The 20,976-nt window shown below is 36.9% G+C and overlaps 1 non-coding gene across 1 annotated transcript; it reads right to left on the minus strand.

The window, feature by feature from the left end:
- Nucleotides 1-300: 300 nt before the first annotated feature.
- LOC121204193 (small nucleolar RNA R71) lies at nucleotides 301-407 on the minus strand. The gene has a single exon (XR_005899122.1). It is a non-coding gene; the product is annotated as a small nucleolar RNA R71 (small nucleolar RNA).
- Between the last annotated feature and the right edge of the window lie 20,569 nt (nucleotides 408-20,976).

The raw sequence follows: 20,976 nt of genomic DNA on the forward strand, positions 1-20,976 counted from the left end.
ATTGCTACGAATAATTTTAAACTGAAACCTAACACGATTCAAATGATACAACAGTTTGTTCAGTTTGATGGTTTGCAGGACGAGGATCCAAACACTCATTTAGCAAATTTTCTAGAATTTTGCGACACCTTTAAGATCAATGGCGTTTCTGATGATGCCATTCGCCTTCGGTTATTTCCCTTTTCATTACAGAATAAGGCTAAACAGTGGTTGAACTCGTTACCACGAGGGTCAATCACTACTTGGGAGCAAATGACCGAAAAATTCTTACTTAAATATTTTCTGCCGGCTAAAACGGCAAAGTTGAGGAATGGTATTTCTTCTTTTGTGCAGATGGATTTAGAAACACTGTATGATGCATGGGTGAGATACAAAGATTTATTGAGAAGGTGCCCTCACCATGGGTTACCTCTTTGGCTATAGGTTCAAACTTTCCACAACGGTTTGAATCCCTCAACTAGACAAATGATCGACGCAGCTACTGGTGGAACAATCAATAATAAGACACTTGAAGAGGCTAATGAGTTCATAGAAGAGATGCCACTGAACAGTTATCAGTGGCAAGTCATGAGGACAAAGCTGAAAAAAGCAGCCGGCGTTTTTAACGTCGACTTGGTTACTATGCTTTCAAATCAGGAAAAAATTTTGAATAGAAAGATTTATGGTTTATTTGGTTCTACGCAGGTACATCTAGTAATGCAGTGCGATGCAAGTGGAGGTGGAACGAGCAATTCAAAATACCTACCCTACAGCCCCAACATGGAAAACGAGCAAATAAATCATATGGGTAATAATCCTCGACCTCAAAATAATCCTTACAGTAACATTTACAATGTAGGGTGGAGGAACCACCCAAATTTCTTATAGGGAGGCCAAGGGAATCAGAGACCACCACCCCCTCCAAGCTTCCAACAACAACCTTACCAGCAAGAGAAAAAATCGAACCTTGAAGAGATGATGACAAAGTTTATTTCAGTAGCAGAAACTCATTTTCAAAACATTGAAACAGCACTTAAAAATCAACAAGCATCGATTCAAGGACTCGAGAATCAACTAGGAAAACTGGCTAAGATGATTTCAGAAAGATCACCAGGGAGTCTGCCTAGTAACACATGAAATCAGTTACACTAAGGAGTGGGAAAGTATTAGCTAAATCTGAAAAGAAGATGCCATAAGAAGTTGATAAGAAGGAGGATGAGGAGGTGAAACCTGAAATAAGTGAAAAACCGGTGCTGAGGGAATATAATCCACCAATCCTGTATCCAGCAAAGTTGAAGAAAGATGCATGGATACATAATTTGGTAAATTTCTTGAACTTTTTAAATAGTTGCATATTAACTTACCTTTTGTTGAAGCTATCTCGCAGATGCCTACATATGCAAACTTTTTGAAAGAGCTTCTAACAAATAAAATGAAGTTTGAAGAGTTATCTACAGTAGAACTCTACGAGGAGTGCTCGGCCATACTCCAAAATAAACTACCAACCAAACTGAAAGATCCAGGAAGTTTTACTATTCCCTACTTAATTGGTAGTTTAAATGTTGAAAAGGCACTAGCTAATTTAGGTGCTAGCATTAATTTGATGCCTTACAAAATGTTCAAGCAACTTGGCCTTGGGGAACAAAAACCTACTAGGATGAGTATTCAACTAGCTAAAAGATCTGTTAAATATCCTAGGGGATTATTGAAGATGTACTCATAAAAGTAGATAAATTCATATTCCCTGTTGATTTTTTTGTGCTTGACATGGATGAGGATGTTGAGGTGCCTTCAATTTTAGGTCATTTATTTTTAGCTACTGCTAGGGCTGTTATTGATGTGGTGACGATAAACTTGTGCTTAGGGTAGGTGATGAAGAGATTATTTTTAAAATTTATGATGCCATGAGATTTCCTAGAGAACAAGATGACTCCTGTTATTTTATTGATTCTATTGATCATGCTACTCAAGATTCTTTATAGGAAATCATTCATAAGGACACGCTGGAACTGTGTCTTGCCCAAGGAGAGGAGGTAAATGACGATGATTCTATATTAGGTAAGACAAAAGCTGAATTAAATTCTAATGAGTCTTCACTGAGGTAGAAGAGCTATGAGGGTATTGAGGTAAACAATGAATTAAAATTAAAACTCTTTGTTGAAGAACCTCCTAAATTGGAATTAAACCAATTACCAAATCACCTAGAATATACGTTTCTTGGAAATAACTCCACATTGCCAGTGATTATTGCTTCAGACTTATAGCCAAACGAAAAGGACGAGTTACTTCAAGTGCTGAAGGAGCATAAAAGAGCTATAGCCTGGAAGATTTCTGACATAAGAGGGATCAGTCCTTCTTTCTGCACACAAAATTTTAATGGAAGATGAATATAAAACCTGCGTGCAAAATCAAAGACGACTGAATCCTAACATGAAAGAAGTCGTAAAAGCTGAGGTAATTAAACTTTTAGATGCATGAATTATTTATCCTATTTCTGACAGTTCTTGGGTGAGTCTTGTGCAGGTTATCCCTAAGAAATGAGGCATGACTATTGTGGCTAATGAGAAGAATGAATTGATCCCAACACGAACAGTCACGGGATTGAGAGTTTGCATTAACTATAGGAAATTGAACGATGCCTCAAGAAAAGATCATTTTCTCTTACCATTCTTTGATCAGATGTTGGAAAGATTATCTAGGCATATGTATTATTGCTTCCTAGATGGACTCTCTGGTTACTTCCAAATCCCAATAGTTCCTGAGGACTAAGAGAATATCGATAAATGCCTTTTGGATTATGTAATGCCCTTGCTACTTTTCAGCGATGCATGTTGGCCATTTTGATAAACTCATAGAAGACATTGTGGAGGTATTGATGGATGACTTTTCGGTATTCGGTAACTCCTCCCATCTTTGCCTTAAAAATTTAAAATGAGTTCTAATAAGATGTGAGGAAAAAAACCTTGTATTAAATTGGGAAAAATGTCACTTCATGGTTCGTGAAGGGATTGTGTTAGGCCACAAAATTTTTAGGAAAGGGATCGAGGTTGACAAAGCAAAAGTTGAAACTATTGAGAAATTGCCTCCCCCTAGTTCAGTTAAGGCTATTCGAAGTATTTTAGGTCTTGCTGGATTTTATAGAAGATTTATCAAGGATTTTTCTAAAATAACAAAGCCTTTAACGAATTTACTAGAAAAAGATGTGCCTTTCAATTTCAATCAGGAATGTTTAGAAGCATTTAATACTCTTAAGGATAAATTAATTAATGCTCCAATTGTAGTTGTACCTGATTAGAATTTACCCTTTGAACTAATGTGTGGTACGAGTGATTTTACAGTAGGTGCGGTTCTTAGATGGCAAAAAGACAAGCATTTCCAACTGATCTATTATGCTAGCAAGACATTGACAGCTGCACAAGAAAATTACTCGACGACTGAGAAAGAATTGTTGGATGTGGTTTTTGCATTCGATAAATTTAGACCATATTTAATATTATCTAAAGCTGGAGACCTTGTCCTACTATACAATTCTAGGCTCAAATTATTTAGTGGGAAGCTAAAATCACGATGGTCAGACCTTTTGTAGTCTAAATCGTTTTTCCATATGGCACAGTAGAGGTAAGTCATCCAACCCAAGGTACTTTCAAGGTAAACGGACATCGTCTTAAACCTTAAAACAATGAGGATTTTAATGATAATGGAGAGGAGCTACGGCTCCGCGAACCTGCCTAAATATACCACAAGGTAAAGTCAAGCTTAGACTTTAAATAAGCGCTCCTCAAGAGGCAACCCAAGCACTAATCCCGCTAAATAAGTTTATTTTCTTTCATTCATTTTTCATAGTTTAAATGCAGGTATTTTTGACACCCATGGCCTGACACAAGAGCATGTCGTAGGCCGTGTGCTTACCACGGGTTAGAGACATGGGCATGCTTTGAGCCGTGTAAACTACTACAACCTTAGTATTGGCATTTGACAGTGGCGAACATGGCCTGGACACACGTGTGTGTCCATAGCCGTGTTAAAATAGGAAAAACATCTTCCCAAGACAGGATGACACACAGGCTACAATAACTAGCCGTGGCCGTGTGATACTGCCGTTGGAACCACACGGCTTTTGGACACAGGTGTGTCTAAGACCGTGGTGAAATTGCACTTCAATTTCCCAAATATTGGTAGAGGCACGAAATGCGATAAATCACCACGACCATGCGAGGCGGCTGTGTAACCCACATGGTCACAACACACAGGCGTGCCTGAGGCCGTGTGGGAACCTGAGCACACACTAAAATTTTTAAGTCTGAATGGAAAACGGGCATACCCCACGGCCGTGCTCAAAAGCCGTGGGCAATCCTGACTACAGAACATGGGCGTGGGAGAAGTGAATGAGAGAGTGCACAGCTATGCGAAGTAGCCATGCATGCCACACGGCATGGACAGACGGGCATTTCCATAGGCCGTGGACGATACTAACTTAAAATTTCACGAAAAACACAGGTTAGTAGCGAGGCACATGATCATGGGTCACGGCCGTGTGGTCCAAAAATAGGGTTACACGATTGTGGCCCACTTTTTATTTGAAACCCTAACCCTAATTTCACCCCATTCCTATTTAAACCTCACTATTCACTCATCCAACTCCCTTTCACTATTTCTCCTTCCTACTCCAGCCACCATTTTCTGACGAGCTATCGGCAACCGACACCTCCACTCCCCTTTCCCCTTTCTTTCTTTCTTCCTTTCCTTTTCTCCTCTTTTGCTCACCCCCACAGCCCACAACCCCCTCACCTCCATTGCTCATACAACCACCCATCCCCTCAACCAAACTTCCACCGTTCAACAACCATAAACTGTCACGACCACCACCAACCACCACTATCGGTTTCCTCTTTTGCACTTCTAATTCCTTTACATTATTTTAATTATTTTATTATTACTATTATTATTCTTATTATCATTATTATTAATCTTATTTCTTTATTACTGTTCTATCTTATTTCTATTAGATTGACATATTGTTATTATTATTGCTTTAATGATGTTGGTTCTTATTTGTTATTATTATTGCTTTAATGATGTTGGTTCTTACTCAGTTACAGTTTTTCTTGATAATTCTATGCTTAAGTTAGTTTTGGACATTCGCAATATTCTGCATATATCTTAGGGTCATTTGTTTTGTTGATTTAATTTGTATTTTGCTTTCTCATTCATTTATATATATTTATTTAGTAAGTAATTATTTAGTTTTCTACTAGGTATTAAGATTCTACTTATTTCGTCTGCCTGATTAAGTTGCACTTGGATGCGTGTTTCTTATTCGTTTGACTATTATGTTGATTCATCCAATTGAATCATGTGATTAGTTTTGTAGGACACCATGACAAACACAAGAGGCAAGAAAATTATCGTCCCCATTTCAAAAAAGCAAAAGAGCCCAGGAGCGACGTCCTTAAGTGCGACCACTGAGATACGCCACCCCTCCTCCAATTTCCACCAGGACCTCAGGAAGAGTTGTTTCAAATTCTACGTGCCCGACCCCTTGGCATGGGTCGGTGCATTGACTGGGCTGCATTGGAACAATCCATCTAGCTGACTCAGTTCAGGCCCTCCTCGCTGCTGCTCCTTGGGACCGCTTCTTCGACATTATTGAGCCGACTTACCTGGAGTTCACTTTGGAACTTTGTTCGACATTTTAGTTACATACAGTTATGACAGAGTTCGATAACCTAGGCACAGTCCAATTTCATCTTGGCAGTCTAGTGCGTCAATTAAGTGTCCCTGAATTCGGAGTTGCCTTGGGACTTTATACAGACAAATTTATGGAGGCAGACAATTTTCCCTATCTTCACCGTCATATTCATTATGTATCGTCTTCCTGTTGGGCAACCCTCATTCTGGCTACGACCATCTATGACCCCAGCCGCTCCAATGCATCGGCTTTGTCTCCAGCATTACGATACCTCCAAGCCCTTTTAGCTCATACTTTAGCAAGGCGACAAGAGAGCACTAGCGTCGTTAACACTCACGATGCATACTTCTTATAGAGCATGAGGCAATGGCATATTTTCGATCTCGCATACTTCATCGCCCTTGTCTTTTGCCATCAGATCGAATGATACCAAAAAGGAGTCATCAGCATCGGCCCTTAGTAATTCGTCTAGCTCGGCACTTTGGGCTCCTGAACACATCAGCGCAATCCTCATCGCTCACACTCATCGGGGAAATGTCCGCACAGGGCATCTCAAGTATGCTCCACATGAGGATGATAGAGCATCGTCGTGGGTTCGATCCTCCTCAATACTGACTAGCATGAGCCACCGATGAGGATGACCCTGAGGATGTTCTTGATGATATCCCTTCATTTCATGAGGACCCACCTTCTCAGCCACCGCCGAGTCACAGACCAATTCATGTGGCTACTTAATTAACGGATATTTCTGACAACCTGAGTAGATTCGAGTAATATTGTACTCAGCGATTCGACAATATAGAGGCGACTCTACAAAGGATTTGCTAGCATTTCCACATTTCGCCTCCAGTACCACCTCCTTACCATCTAGATGCCGATGAGGACTTTTGAGTCCATTTATTTTACTTTGTTTTTCTTTTCCTTTTGTTCTTATTTTTATTTTAATTTCATGTTCTAAAATACTTATATTAGAATATTTTGAATTTCATGTTTATGTAGCTGTTTCTTTATAAGTAACTATAACAACCCCTTCGACATAATTCCATAAAACATTACTGGTGATATTGCAGTTTCAAAAGGTTCAGTCGATTGGTGTTACTCAGGAATATACAAACAATCCTATGGGGAAAGGTAATCCACAACTGCCATGTCTTGCTCGACCACGACCATAGCCACCATGACACCGACCATCACTATAACCTCTTTGCTTGGCACTGTGATTGTGGAACCCAACCTCTACCACCACCTTCACCTCTGCCTTGTTCTACATGCACATCAGTTCAAATGTCTATAAACCCGCTTTAGCTATTCCAAGGATTACATCCAAATTCAGGGCAGTTTCGCGTCTCCCCCTCTTATACAATATTATGCTTATATTGTTATTATTTATCTTTGTATATTGAGGACAATGTACATCTTAAGTGTGGGGAGGTTATGATGTTATGATAATCAGAAAATCCCTGCATTACATCTTGTTCTCAAATAATTTTCTCATATTAATATTAGAATGAATTTTGATTGATTTATGATTCTTATTGATATGTTTTGGATAAAAACATAGGTAATTATGCATTGATTATTTAAACTTGAGGACAATAGAGAATCAAGCATGATAAGTTGCAATTTTGAGAATTAAAATTGCTAGGTTGTTTCCCTGAATCGAGGTAATATCTTAAAGTTTTGAATTTACAGGATTGGCATCAAAACCCCATAATTTTGGTGAGATTTTGAGCCATTTAGAGCATATATCTTTCTTGCTCACTTTTATTGATGATTATGAGTGAGTCAATGTTGATTTGTTATTCTAGAACTTGCATCAATTATACATGTCAAGACCGCACCTTTGATTTGATATACTGAGATGATAAAGGCACTTAGGTTTTAACCCACTTACCACATAAAAAGCCTACCCACATAATTTCCCCTTAATGAACCCCTTTGAACCTTAATCATTGTTTCTTCATTTTCCCCTTAATGATAACCCACAACTTAACCCTTTTTGACTTGTTAAGAATTTCTCCCTTTTTATTGACTCGTTTTTTTATCGAGATTGGATTTGATTAATTACCTAATTATGTTTGTCCATTTCAGTTGCTGAATTATTCCTTATTATGTACTTTCCATTATTGTTCTTATTCTTGAAAAAAAATGTATATTTATATTCATATAATTACATATTGTTATAAAGAGCTTGGATAAGTTAAAGTTATTATTTTGAGAAAAAGCTCACTTCATTAGTTTTGGGTAGTTTAATTTCAGCACTTGATTGTAATTCAGTAATTAGCTTTATTTTTCTATGTTTGGTAATTTATTAAATTAATCTCGATTCTAACCCTATTTTTCAGCCTTTATCCACACCTTTAACACAAGCCCCATTACAACCCTGTTAAAGACCTCTTAATTTGTGTATTATCTCATTTATAGTGGTGGAGATTTGATTTTCATGCAAGCCTATGGTAATAATTTTTCATGTTTGAATATTGAGTGCTTAATTATTGAACCTTAAACACTGTGAGTGATTTGAGTGAATCTTTAGTGAGAATGTCAACCCTTGTCAATTTGAAATTAAAGGTAATTACTTCGATAAAGGGGAATACCAATGATTTTATGATTAAAATGCTCAACTTAGATTGTTTGAAACTTTAATGTTCTTTTAGTTGAATTATCAAAGTATGATTATTTGTAGGTTTATTTTGAAACATTTTTAATAAGAATTATAAGTTGAGAAGAATGCATTTTAATTATGAGTTGAGGATTTTGCTTGAGGACAAGAAAATGCTTAAGTGTAGGGATATTTGATAAACCTCAAAAGTAATATATTCTTTATCCCATGCTTAGCGTATTTTCGGATGATTTATCATAAGATTTGGTGAATTTGATGCTCCGAATCCTTTAATTTCATGTTTTATATCCAGATCAGCTTAAGAAAGCGAAAAGTGCGAGAAAAAGGCCAAAAATAGACAAAATAGGATTATTTCAGTGTTGCACATGGCCCAGACACTTCCACACGGGTAATCTACATGCCCGTGTTAGACACAAGGTCAGATCACACCCCCGTGTGTAATGGCCGTGTCAACTTAATTTTGGGCTATTTTGGGCATTCCAAAGTCTATTTAAACACAAGAGAAGAGGATCGAAGGGGACACAAAGAGTAGAAGGCAGAAAATACTCAAAGATAGCCAACGGAATCAGCTCAGAAGCAGGTTCTACTTCAAGCTTGAAGATCTCTATTCGATTTCCTTAGAAGTTATTTGGGTTTCTTTATCTTTTGCTGTTTTCCCAATTTTGAGGTGTTTTTCCTAATTGTTATGAACTAAACTCCCTAAATACCTAAGGGAGATGAAACCTAAGACAGATCTTATTACTATTTGAATCATATGATAAATACTTTTCTTATTCTTAATTATGAGTTTTAATCCTTGTTTAAATACTCTAAGATATTAATACAGGTTTTGATATGCTTATTCAGTGGAGCAAAATTCCCTGTTTAAGAGTAGATCTTCCATAATTAAGAGGAGTTGCATGCAATCCTAGAGATAGGACGACATAAACCTATTAGATTAGAGCCAAATCTAACAAGGGAGTCCATAGATCAAGTTAGTGCGACAATAGGTGTTTTAATTAGAAGAGATTTCGATTAATCAACCTAGAGTTAGTTGTTTTTAGTCTCGAGAGAGATATTAACATAAGCTAGGGATTCCTATGGATTAAGTCAAGTGAATAAATTGTCTAATTCAGAAGTAATAAATGAAGTCTAGGTGGATTCTTCCTTGGGTATTGTCTTCTCTATCGGTTTTCCAAAAGTATTTTCCAACTTTAATCTTTGTCCTGTTCTTAGTTAATTAGATAGTAATTACTAGTATTTTAGTCCTTGTGGATACGATATTTCCAATCTTACCATAACTATACTACTGTTCAATAGGTGCGCTTACCTTAATCGAATTTTTAGTTAGTTTAACGATAATCAATATGGTGGAAAATTTTGTTAAGGTATTTATGGATAATTTTTCTATTTTTTGTAATTCATATGATGTTTGTTTGCATAATTTGGCTAAGTATTGAAGAGATGTGAAGAGACAAATCTTGTTCTTAACTGGGAGAAATGTCATTTTATGGTTAAAGAGATAATTGTCTCAGGACACAAAATTTTCAGGAAATGGATCAAAGTTGATGAAGCAAAAGTGGATATAATTGAGAAATTTCGACCTTCCGTCACTGTGAAAGGAGTGAGAATTTTCTTAGGCCATGCTGGTCATTACCGAATGTTTATCAAAGATTTTTTTTTAAATTTCTAGGCTTTTGTGTATGCTATTAGAGAGAGACACCACTTTTGAGTTTAACAAAGCATGCTTGGAAGCATCTGAGGAATTGAAAAAATCAGTTAATCTCAGCTCCAATAATCATTACACTAGATTGGAACTCTCGTTTTGAGTTGATGTGTGATGTAAGAGATTTTGTTGTGGGAGCTATGATGGGGCAAAGAAGAAACAAAGTGTTTCATTTGATTTACTATGCAAATAAAACTTTGACAGGAGCCTGACTTAATTACACGGTAACTCAAAAAGAACTCTTTGCTATAGTTTTTGCTTTTGAAAAGTTTCATTCTTATCTCATAGGTACAAAAGTCACAATCTTTACCGGTCATGCGACCATAAAATATTTACTCTCAAAGAAAAAGTTGAAGATAATTTGATGGATACTCTTACTCCAAGAATTTGACCTTAAAATCCAATATAGAAAAGAAGTTGAAAATCAAGTAGCTGACCATCTGTCAAGGTTTGAACAAAACGAAGTAGCTTATTCACTCATTCTACTCAATCAAAAAAGTTTCCAGATGAGTATATTTTTGAGATAAATCAAATCCATCAAACTCTATGGTTTATCGATTTTGGAAATTATTTAGCATGTGGAATAATGCCTATTGGAATGACATACCAACAAATGAAGAAATTCCTTCATGACAGTAGGTATTATTTTTGGGAGGAATCATTTTTGTTTAAATAGTGTGCAGATAAATAATTAGGAAGTGTGTAGCTAGATGTAGGGGACATTTTGGTAGTTCCCGCACTGCAGCAAAGATCTTACAAGATAGATTTTTTTTGGCCTACAGTGTTTAAGGATGTATAGAAATACGTGAATTTTTTTATAAATGCTAGAGGACTGGAAACATATCAAAGAGTAACGAGATGCCCTTGACAAACATCCTAGAGGTAGAATTATTTGAAGTTTGGAGCATTGATTTTTTAGGCCCGTTTCCTTCTTCTTATGGTAATAGGTACATCCTAGTGGTGATAGTATAACGCCCTACACTCGAACCCCACGTCGGGAATGAATACGAGGTGTTACCTAACTTGAACACATGCATTCCTACGCTTCTGAATCATTAAGACCAGGTCAAATTTAAAACTTTGTCTAAACTTCTTCAATATGGCCTATGAGACTCCAAACATTCATTTAAAAACCAATTGAGACCAATTCAGGTCCTTCAATGAATTCTAAAAAATAACACTAGACACGGGCACACGCCTGTGTGGGAGGGGCAACATGCCTGTGTGACCAATTTGACATGGTCGTGCTATTGGCCCGTGTGGCTCACACGGTCTAAGCATGCAGGGACACGCCTGTGTCCCTTACCCGTATGGAATTAATTTCAATTTCGAACCTATAGGAGTTTTCACACGACCTGGCACACGTCAGTATCCATGGCCCGTGTCCCTCACTGAGCCATGATACGCCCTTGTCTTAGCCCGTGTGTAAAAACTTGGACATTCTATTTATGACGTCAGCAATTCTTAAGGGTCGGCCAAGGCACACGTCCGTTTGCTAGGCCGTGTCCTTCACATGGCTGAGACACACGGCTGTGTCTCTGCCCGTGTGTTTACTACGATGCATACTAACTTTCAAATTTTACGTACAGGGGACACATGGCTAAATCACAAGCCCGTAGTGCATACCGTGTGTCACACACGGCCTAGACACACGCCCATGTGTCTACCCATGTGGAAAAAAATAAGGCTATCTACCAAGCCTCTTTTTCACCCTTACTCACATAACCTACACAAAATCAATCAACACCAATACAAGAATGATCCACATAACTAAAACAGCCACAGTAGACAACCTTTAACATATGCAATATGCTAATCCATGAAAATAACATCTTTTATGCATATACATAACAAAATGAATATTAGCCCCCATCAAGGCTTTATACAGAATAAAGAGTTTTAGCCCAAGCTAACACATTTGGCAATTCCCAATGACACAAAACATTAAAGCCTAAGCCCTATACATGCCATACTTAAAACAAGTAATCTGACTATACCGAGTGCTTCGGCTGATAGTGTGATTGTTAGCTCCGATGTCTGTTGGTCCCCTAGCTATTTAGGCAGCACTATAAGAAAATGGAAAGGAGAGGAAGTAAGTGCAAAGCTTAATAAGATGCATGCAAATAAATATAACAACAATTCTACCATTCATCAACATACTCATAATACAAGAGGAGGACTAAGCACAACTTACTCATCACTATCCATTACAAATCATATAGCATATTTTGAGCTCACATCTCATACATACTAAATCGGTACCTATACCACTAACAATAATGTTATATTTCTCTCATTAACTTAAACCATAACTCTCACCATTAAACCATTTGGAATACTACTGGATAATCAATAAGCCTCAAACATGGGGTAGAATGCCGATGTCATGTCTCAGACATGGTCTTACACTGGCTCATATCTCAAGTCGATGCCATATCCCAGACATGGTCTTACACTGACTATCATCATATAGGTCGACGCCATGTCCCAGACATGGTCTTACACTAGCTCTCACATACTCGTGCCGATGCCATGTCCCAGACATGGTCTTACACTAACATATCTCGTAGCCGATGCATGTCTCAGACATGTCTTACACTAGCTTACGTCTCGAGGTCAATGCATGTCCCAGACATGGTCTTACATTGGCTCATAATAACCCATACGTCATGGCATGAATATCCGATTTATTTCCTATGGTTCAAACGGAAGATTCTACTATCTCAATTATCATCTTGCATTCTTAATTCCATAATCAAGAAATCATGCTATAGCAAGCCAAAAACATATAATAACGATGTTGTATTATTTACATACAACTTACCTTGGGTTACAAAATATGGCGATTAGCTGATCTAATCTACTTGTTTGGCTTTCCCCCGGTCTAGGTTCAGATTTTAAATTTCTTAATCTATTATAATAAAATTCACTCGTTTTGTCAGCACCTTAATCTAGACACTTGAAAATTCAATATTGGGCAAAATGACAATTTTGCCCCTAGACTTTCACAAAATGACCATTTTACCCCTATGCTCGAAAATCAATTTTTATCGAATTTCTTCATATCATAAGCCTATCCAAACCCTTTTTACTCTTATAGAAATCCAAAATTTCCACTACTTCACACATTTATCACTTATTTTACAACTTATGCAAAATGGTCCTTAGTTAGGGTTTCCATTAAAACTTCTTCACAAAAGTTGTTTATTACACATCTAATACTCATATTCTTTCATAAAATTTTAGAAAAATACATGAACACTCTCATGGTAAAACCCTAAACTTTCAACCATTTTGCAAAATGGTCCCCTCATTTGAAAGCTCATGCTTCAACGGGTCCAAAAATGTAAAAATCATCAAGAAAACTATCAAAATCACTTACTTGAGAGAGGGGTAAGTTGCTGAAACTTTCAAGCTTCCCAAGCCCCTCTAATGGCTAATATTTCAGTGGGAATAAAGAAAGAGTAAAGAAGATGAATGTAAAATTTTTTATTCAATCTATTCACTTAAGTCACCAACCCACCTAATTTCTTTGACTTTTCTATTTCCTTGTCCCTATGGCCGGTCATGCTATTCTAAAGGGTTTAATTGCCTTTAAAGACCTTCAATTTAGGTTCTCTAGCTATCTGACACCCTTATCTAACAAAATATGACATTTGCACTTTATGCCTTTTTCGTAATTAAGCTCATAAACGCTAAAATTACTTCACCAATTTTTTCATGCACTAATATAAACATGTTATAATCTAAAAATAATAATAAAATACTTTCTATAACCTCGAAGTAATGGTCTTGAAACCACTTTTTTGACTAGGCCCCAAAATCGGGCTATTATAGATAGATTATGTATCCAAGTGGGTGGAAGATAAGGGATACCCAATGAATGGTGCTAAGGTAGTCATGCGATTCCTACATAAGTATGTAGTTACATGGTTTGGGAATCCTAGAGCTATAATTTCTGATGAAGGATCTATTGAATTAGTAATGAAAGATCTATCTTTGTAAATAAATGGCTTAAGTGGTTGCTTGACAAGTATGATGTGAAACACAAGGTAGCAACTGCATATCATCCACAAACGAATGGGCAAGTTGAGCTTGTGAACCGTGAGATCAAAGGAATCATTGAGAAGATGGTGACTTAATAGAAGAGATTGGTCTCAAAAGCTTGATGATGCTCTCTAAGCTTATTGAACAACTTTCAAGACGCCGTTAGGAATGACTCCTTATTGGTTAGCCTTTGGAAAGGTATATCATTTGCTGCTTAAGTTGGAAAATAAAGCTCACTGGGCCTTGAAACAATTAAATCTAGATCTAAAATAAGTCAGTGAGAGAAGAATGCTACAATTTGATGATTTTGAGGAATTAAGGTTATTTTTATACGAGGATGCCAAGATGTACAAAGAAAAGACTAAGAAATGGCATGACAAGTATATACAACCTCGAGAATTTAGAGAAGGTCAAATAGTCTTGTTATTCAATTTAAGGCTAAATTTATTCCTTGGGAAGCTCAAATCCTGATGGACTGGACCTTACACCATTCACTAAGTTTGTCCATATGGAGTTGTAGAACTACACAATAAAAATGGAGGTACATTTAAAGTTAATGGTCAACGTCTGAAGCATTATTGGGATGGTGAATTTGAGCGAATTGAAAATGCATTCAATTTAATAGACCCTTGATTTTTTTATGTAATTCATTTGAATAAATGACATTTTTATAATTTTTTTCTTGAATTAGTACATTAAATTAATTCTGTCTAAGGAGATTAGAACTTAAACGGGACCATTTGTGACTCCTCCAACCTTTCTTAGGAAGCCACCACTATCAATTTTCAAAGAATAGCCAAAATTATCAAGAGTTTCTTCTTTCCCATTCTTTAATTTTGTTCTCAGTTATTCAACATGTTTGCAAATTATTCATTTTTTCCCATTAAGAATGATGACTTAATTTTGATTTGGCTAGAATAATTACATTAATTTGATGAATGTCATTTGATTCATGTTTATGATATTATGTGCCTCAGTTGTTCATGCTTCCAATTAAAATCATTTATGCATTTCATGCATTAAAACATGTTTGAATGCATTAGAATTAGTTGATCAATCCTGACTAGATGGAAATTAATGGACACGATAAGTGAAAGGTGCTTACTTAATTTAGATCTTGATCTGATTAAATTAAAGATTTGTAATAACTCTAGAGAGTTCTATTACCTTGAATAACTTTAGGTTTGTGAGATTAAATTATTTCAAACCGTACTTGTCCTTGTTACTTCACATAAATTCTAAGGAACCCTTCATTAAATATGGACATAGAAATATTCATGTTTTTTCTAAGTATAAGATTTTGAAAGAACTCATATTAGATTCTAAGTTAATGAACGATCGAATTTCCATGGAATTTTTCAGGAACATTGTTAAACATGATGAAAAATGAATTAAGTCAAAGGTTGTAATTATTCTAGCCTATTCATGTTATTATTGTTAACTCATGAAAAATGTTACAAAACCTTCACCTTGCATTTAATTTCATTTCCATTTAGGTTAAGTTGCATGTAGTTAATTAATTTATTTTGACACCTATCACTCAAAATTATTGTAACACCCCCTTACCCGTACCCGAGACCTAGATAAGGTACGAGACATTACCAGACGAACATACAAACATCTAATAAAAATGCGAGTTATAAATTTCAATTCCATCATTTTGTCCCTTATATGGGCTTAGAGGCCCGAAGTATACATTTGAAGCGGTTCGGGACTAAACCAAGAGCGTATGAAAAACTGAAGAAAATTTTTGTGCCCTGGCCTCACACGCCCATGTAGAGGCACACCACACACCGGTGTGCATAGGACACGCCCGTGCCCCTAGCCCGTGTGGGATCCTGAAATTTATTTAATTCAGTTCAAGGAGCAGTGGTTTTCACACGGCCTAGACACACCCGTGTTCAAAAACGTGGACATTCTGTTTATGACATCATCATTCATTTAGGGACACACGGCCAAAGCACACGCCCGCGTGGTCTACCCGTGTGCCACACACGGATGAGACACACGGCCGTGTCTCCAATCCGTGTAGTTACTATAAAGCATACAACATTGAAATTTTGGAGTGCGGGGGACACACGGCTGAACGACACGCCCGTGTGGGATGTTCGTGTGTCACAGGCGGTTTAGACACCTATCTATGTGTCTATTTGTAACACCCCGTACCCGAGACCGTTGCCGGAGTCGGACACGAGGGGTTCACAGACTAAATTCGCTTACTATTGCAGTCCATTTTAAAATTTTTCCAGGGAGTTGGCTAACTGCGTCACTGTCACCTTAAAAATCATATCTTGAGTTTCACAACTCAAAAATCAGTTTCGTGATTTTTCCCTGAAACTAGACTCATATGCCCATCTACATTTTTTTTTCTAGAATTTTTGGTCAGGCCAATTAATACAGTTTATTAGTCAAAGTCTCCCATGTTACAGGGATCGACTACACTGACCTTTGCGCATTACGACTTGGATATCTCCCTGCACAGAGCTTCAATACTGATGCCGTTTGTTTCTATAGAAACTAGACTCAGAGAGGAATCTATAAATATATGGTATGACTCCTAATTATATCTGGTTAATTTGTAATGAATTTCCAAAGTCGGAACAGGGAGTCCAGAAACCGTTCTGGCCCTGTCTCATGAGAACCTGAATATCTCTTAACATACTGTCCATATGATCGTTTTGTTACTTTCCTATGAAAATAGATTCATTAAGGTTCGTTTACATAATTTATTCATTATTTAATTCCAATCCTACTATTTTTAGTGACTTTCCAAATCTACATCACTGCTGCTGCCAGCATCTGCCTTTAAGGTAGACTTTACCTACTTCATAGTTTCCATGATTCAACTAGCCCTTTTAGCATAAATAGCACAAATAATGATAGCGATTAACCATTCCATACCAAATGATTATAACATTATGCTCAAACATATATAAGCCATTTTCGCATGGCTATATACATTAATCAAAATATTCCTCCGCCACTAGTCTATTTTATACATGCCATAAGATAATCCAAAACATAGCAGTACCAAACAGTGATAGTGACAGTGTGACTAGTTGCTGACGATCCCCGAGCCTGTAGCTTCGCGATGAGATCTATAAAATAGAGGAAATAGAGTAAACGGAGTAAGCATTACAATGCTTAGTAAGTTTTAAGCAGTGGCAACAGATAACAATCAAATTATAACATAGTTGTTCGTATTTTTATTTCACTCTTCCTTCGGGCATATCATCCCTTTTCCGAATACGCACATCTCATCATATACAATAGGCAGATAAACTTTCACATAAAAGTGAGCTCATGTGACATAGATATATCGTATGATTTCACATCACCCCTCACACTGATCCGATGTCACATAATCATAAGAATAGTCTCATAGATTGCTCTCGTATGCATCACGTAACTACCTTATGATTTAGTGCAAATCAAGCTCACATATAAACTTGGAGTACATACCTGTTTAACCTTTCGCATTGAATATATTTATAAGCAATTCTTATTACGAAGTCTTACCCAGACATAATCTCCACACGAAGTTATCGGGTCTTACCCGGACAAAATCCCCACACGTAGTCATCGGGTCTTTAGAGCTCGGATATAGTACAAGCACGAAGCTTACGGACATTAATCAGTGATAATATTCTCGCATAAAGCCTGCGGGGTTTTAACCTGGATATAGTACTGACACAAATGCCCTTCGGGACTTATCACATTTATACACTTTCACATCCATCACGTTGGCCACTCGGCCCTGTCACATATATACACTTTCACATTCATCACATCGGCCATTAGGCCTTATCACATATATACACTTTCACATTCATCACATCGGCCATTAGGCTCTATCACGTATATACACTTTCACATTCATCACATCGGCCATTAGGCCTTATCACATATATATATACACTTTCACATTCATCACATCGGCCATTAGGCCTTATCACATATATACACTTTCACATTCATCCCATCGGCCATTAGGCCCTATCACGTATATACACTTTCACATTCATCACATCGGCCATTAGGCCCTATCACGTATATACACTTTCACATTCATCACATCGGCCATTAGGCCTTATCACATATATATATGCACTTTCACATTCATCACATCGGCCATTAGGCCTTATCACGTATATACACTTTCACATTCATCACATCGGCCATTAGGCCCTATCACGTATATACACTTTCACATTCATCACATCGGCCATTAGGCCCTATCACGTATATACACTTTCACATTCATCACATCGGCCATTAGGCCTTATCACATATATATATACACTTTCACATTCATCACATCGGCCATTAGGCCTTATCACATATATACACTTTCACATTCATCACATCGGCCATTAGGCCCTATCACGTATATACACTTTCACATTCATCACATCGGCCATTAGGCCTTATCACATATATATACACTTTCACATTCATCACATCGGCCATTAGGCCTTACTATCATTTCATATTCGAATACTCATAAACTTACAATACCACGATTTAGAATTCAAGTATGGGTTTAATCAATAGCTTATGAGCAACTAAAACAAGTTTATCAAGGTTCACAATAAAATCTCAAATTCAGCACAAGCTGTTTTTCCTGAGCAATAGTCACTAAATTATTTATAACTGAAGCTACAAAACTCCAAATCACTTTCCGTTAATTTTTCCTGAATATAGACTCGTATATCTTCCATCCATAAAATTTCCAGAATTTTAGGTTTGGCCAATCAATACCAGATTTTCGTCCCCGAAAATTTCTACCGATGCATAGTTTAGGATAACGTCCTCTTATTGAATTATATCCATGTAAACATTAGCTCATCGATAGCAATTGTAATTCATTACTGATTTCGCATCGATCCATAAAATCATTTTCTTATCCTAAGACAAATACATAAACATTTCTACAAGTATGCACATATATCTCATTTTCTTGATTTCATAAGCCATAATCACTTAATTTAATTCACAAATGCATTTCAAACACATATTAAGCACATATTAACATGTATAATTCACATCATCAACCCACATATTTGTAACCCACATTTTCATTCATGTATAAGCTGTAATCTGACCAAAAGTACACATATACTCAAACATCCCAATAATTATCCTTAATAACTCCATCATATCTCACTATTCAACTTATTTCATTTCCAAAAGAAAAGTCAACTTTCACGTACCTGAACATTTAGTTCATTTAGCACATTCAATCATAGTTAACGTTACCCGTATACAGTCGAATAGGCATAAAGCCTAATATAATACTCTGGCATGAGATTTATTCTAGCGCATAACTCGTATATCCAAAATTATCAACATTCAAAAAAATTCTTTCAAACTTTCGAATGTCGACATTTAATCAAAATAATTTCTTGAACAAGATTAACAAAATATTGTCCATTCAGCAATAGCACATATAGCTCTTACAATGCCATATCCTAGATATGGTCTTACATATTCTCACATGTCGAGTCGATGCCATGTCCCAGACATGGTCTTACACACTATCTCAAATCAATGCCTTCGTCCCAAACGAGGTCTTACATGAATTCCACTTCACACACTTAGTGCCCACTGACCAATCTCGCACTCATAGTGCTCGGTTAAAGGAATTGGCACACACACACAGTGCCTCTAATTATTCACATACATAGTGCTCTTATTCATTCGTTAATACACGTTGATATGGCTTAACCAAGTCTATAAACATCATGTATGTACACTTTTAAACATATCATCTCATTTAAATTTGAATTCGTATAGTAATGAATACTTAATCTTTGCTCAAATTACCGGCACGAAGGCCCGAATACACGTCACCAGCATGATTGCTCTTCGGGACCTAGCCCGGATATAACACCAGCACGAATGCTCTTTGGAACATAGCCCGGAAACATCACTAGCATGAATGCTCTTCGGGACTTAGCCCGGTTATATCACTAGCACGAATGCTCTTCGGAACTTAGCCCGGATTTAGTAACTCGCACCAATGCCTTCGGGCTTAGCCCGGAATTAGTAACTCGCACAAATGCCTTCGGATCTTAGTCCGGATATGGTCACTTAGCACAAAGCCTTCGGGACTTAGCCTGGACATCATTCAAATAACCATGCACATTTAACAATAAATCATGGCACATTCGTATTTCGTTCTCGTTAGCAAAACTCAAACACAAGAAATTTATCATTCTTGCAATTTCGGCTCAATAGCCACACAAAGAGCATGATTTTAATTTGCTTAAAACATGATCTAATCAAATCATAATTTAAGCTCTTTTACTCAAGAACTTACCCCTTTCCACTGTCCGAAATCAACTCGGTAAGGTCGCACCCTTAATGTAAATAATTGATAGAAATATATATATAGTGGGTTCGCACACATAGTGCTTAATAATCAACCACGCACACTTAGTGCCATGTACTTTAAACTCGCACACTTAGTGCCATGCATTTCAAGCCCGCACACTTAGTGCCAATCTCACAACCGTGAACACTTATTGCCCGCACACTTAGTGCTGAAAACCAACCACTCTATACGCTTCACTGCCTTTTTACATTCGACAATTTCGTCTCTACATACATATACACATATAACAATACACATTAGTATGTCATTTACATTACTTGAATACAACCACAACATGCTTATCGACCATTCAACTTCCAGTTCCATAGCCACATACAAAAATCACATTTCTAGTCATAACACTCTTTCAAAATTGCATCACTTATACCCTTATAATTCAATCCAAATCGAAATTCAAATACGAGTACATGATACGTACCTGATCAACTTAATAATTTAGGCATATCTAAGTGAAGTTATATCGCAAATTCTCATAGTCAGAAGCTTGCTACAGCTCGATCGGGATCAAGATTCATTGCAATACAGCAAACACATTT

The sequence above is a fragment of the Gossypium hirsutum genome, chromosome A07 (genome assembly GCF_007990345.1).
Source record: "Gossypium hirsutum isolate 1008001.06 chromosome A07, Gossypium_hirsutum_v2.1, whole genome shotgun sequence".
In the NCBI taxonomy this organism is placed as follows: Eukaryota; Viridiplantae; Streptophyta; class Magnoliopsida; order Malvales; family Malvaceae; genus Gossypium; species Gossypium hirsutum.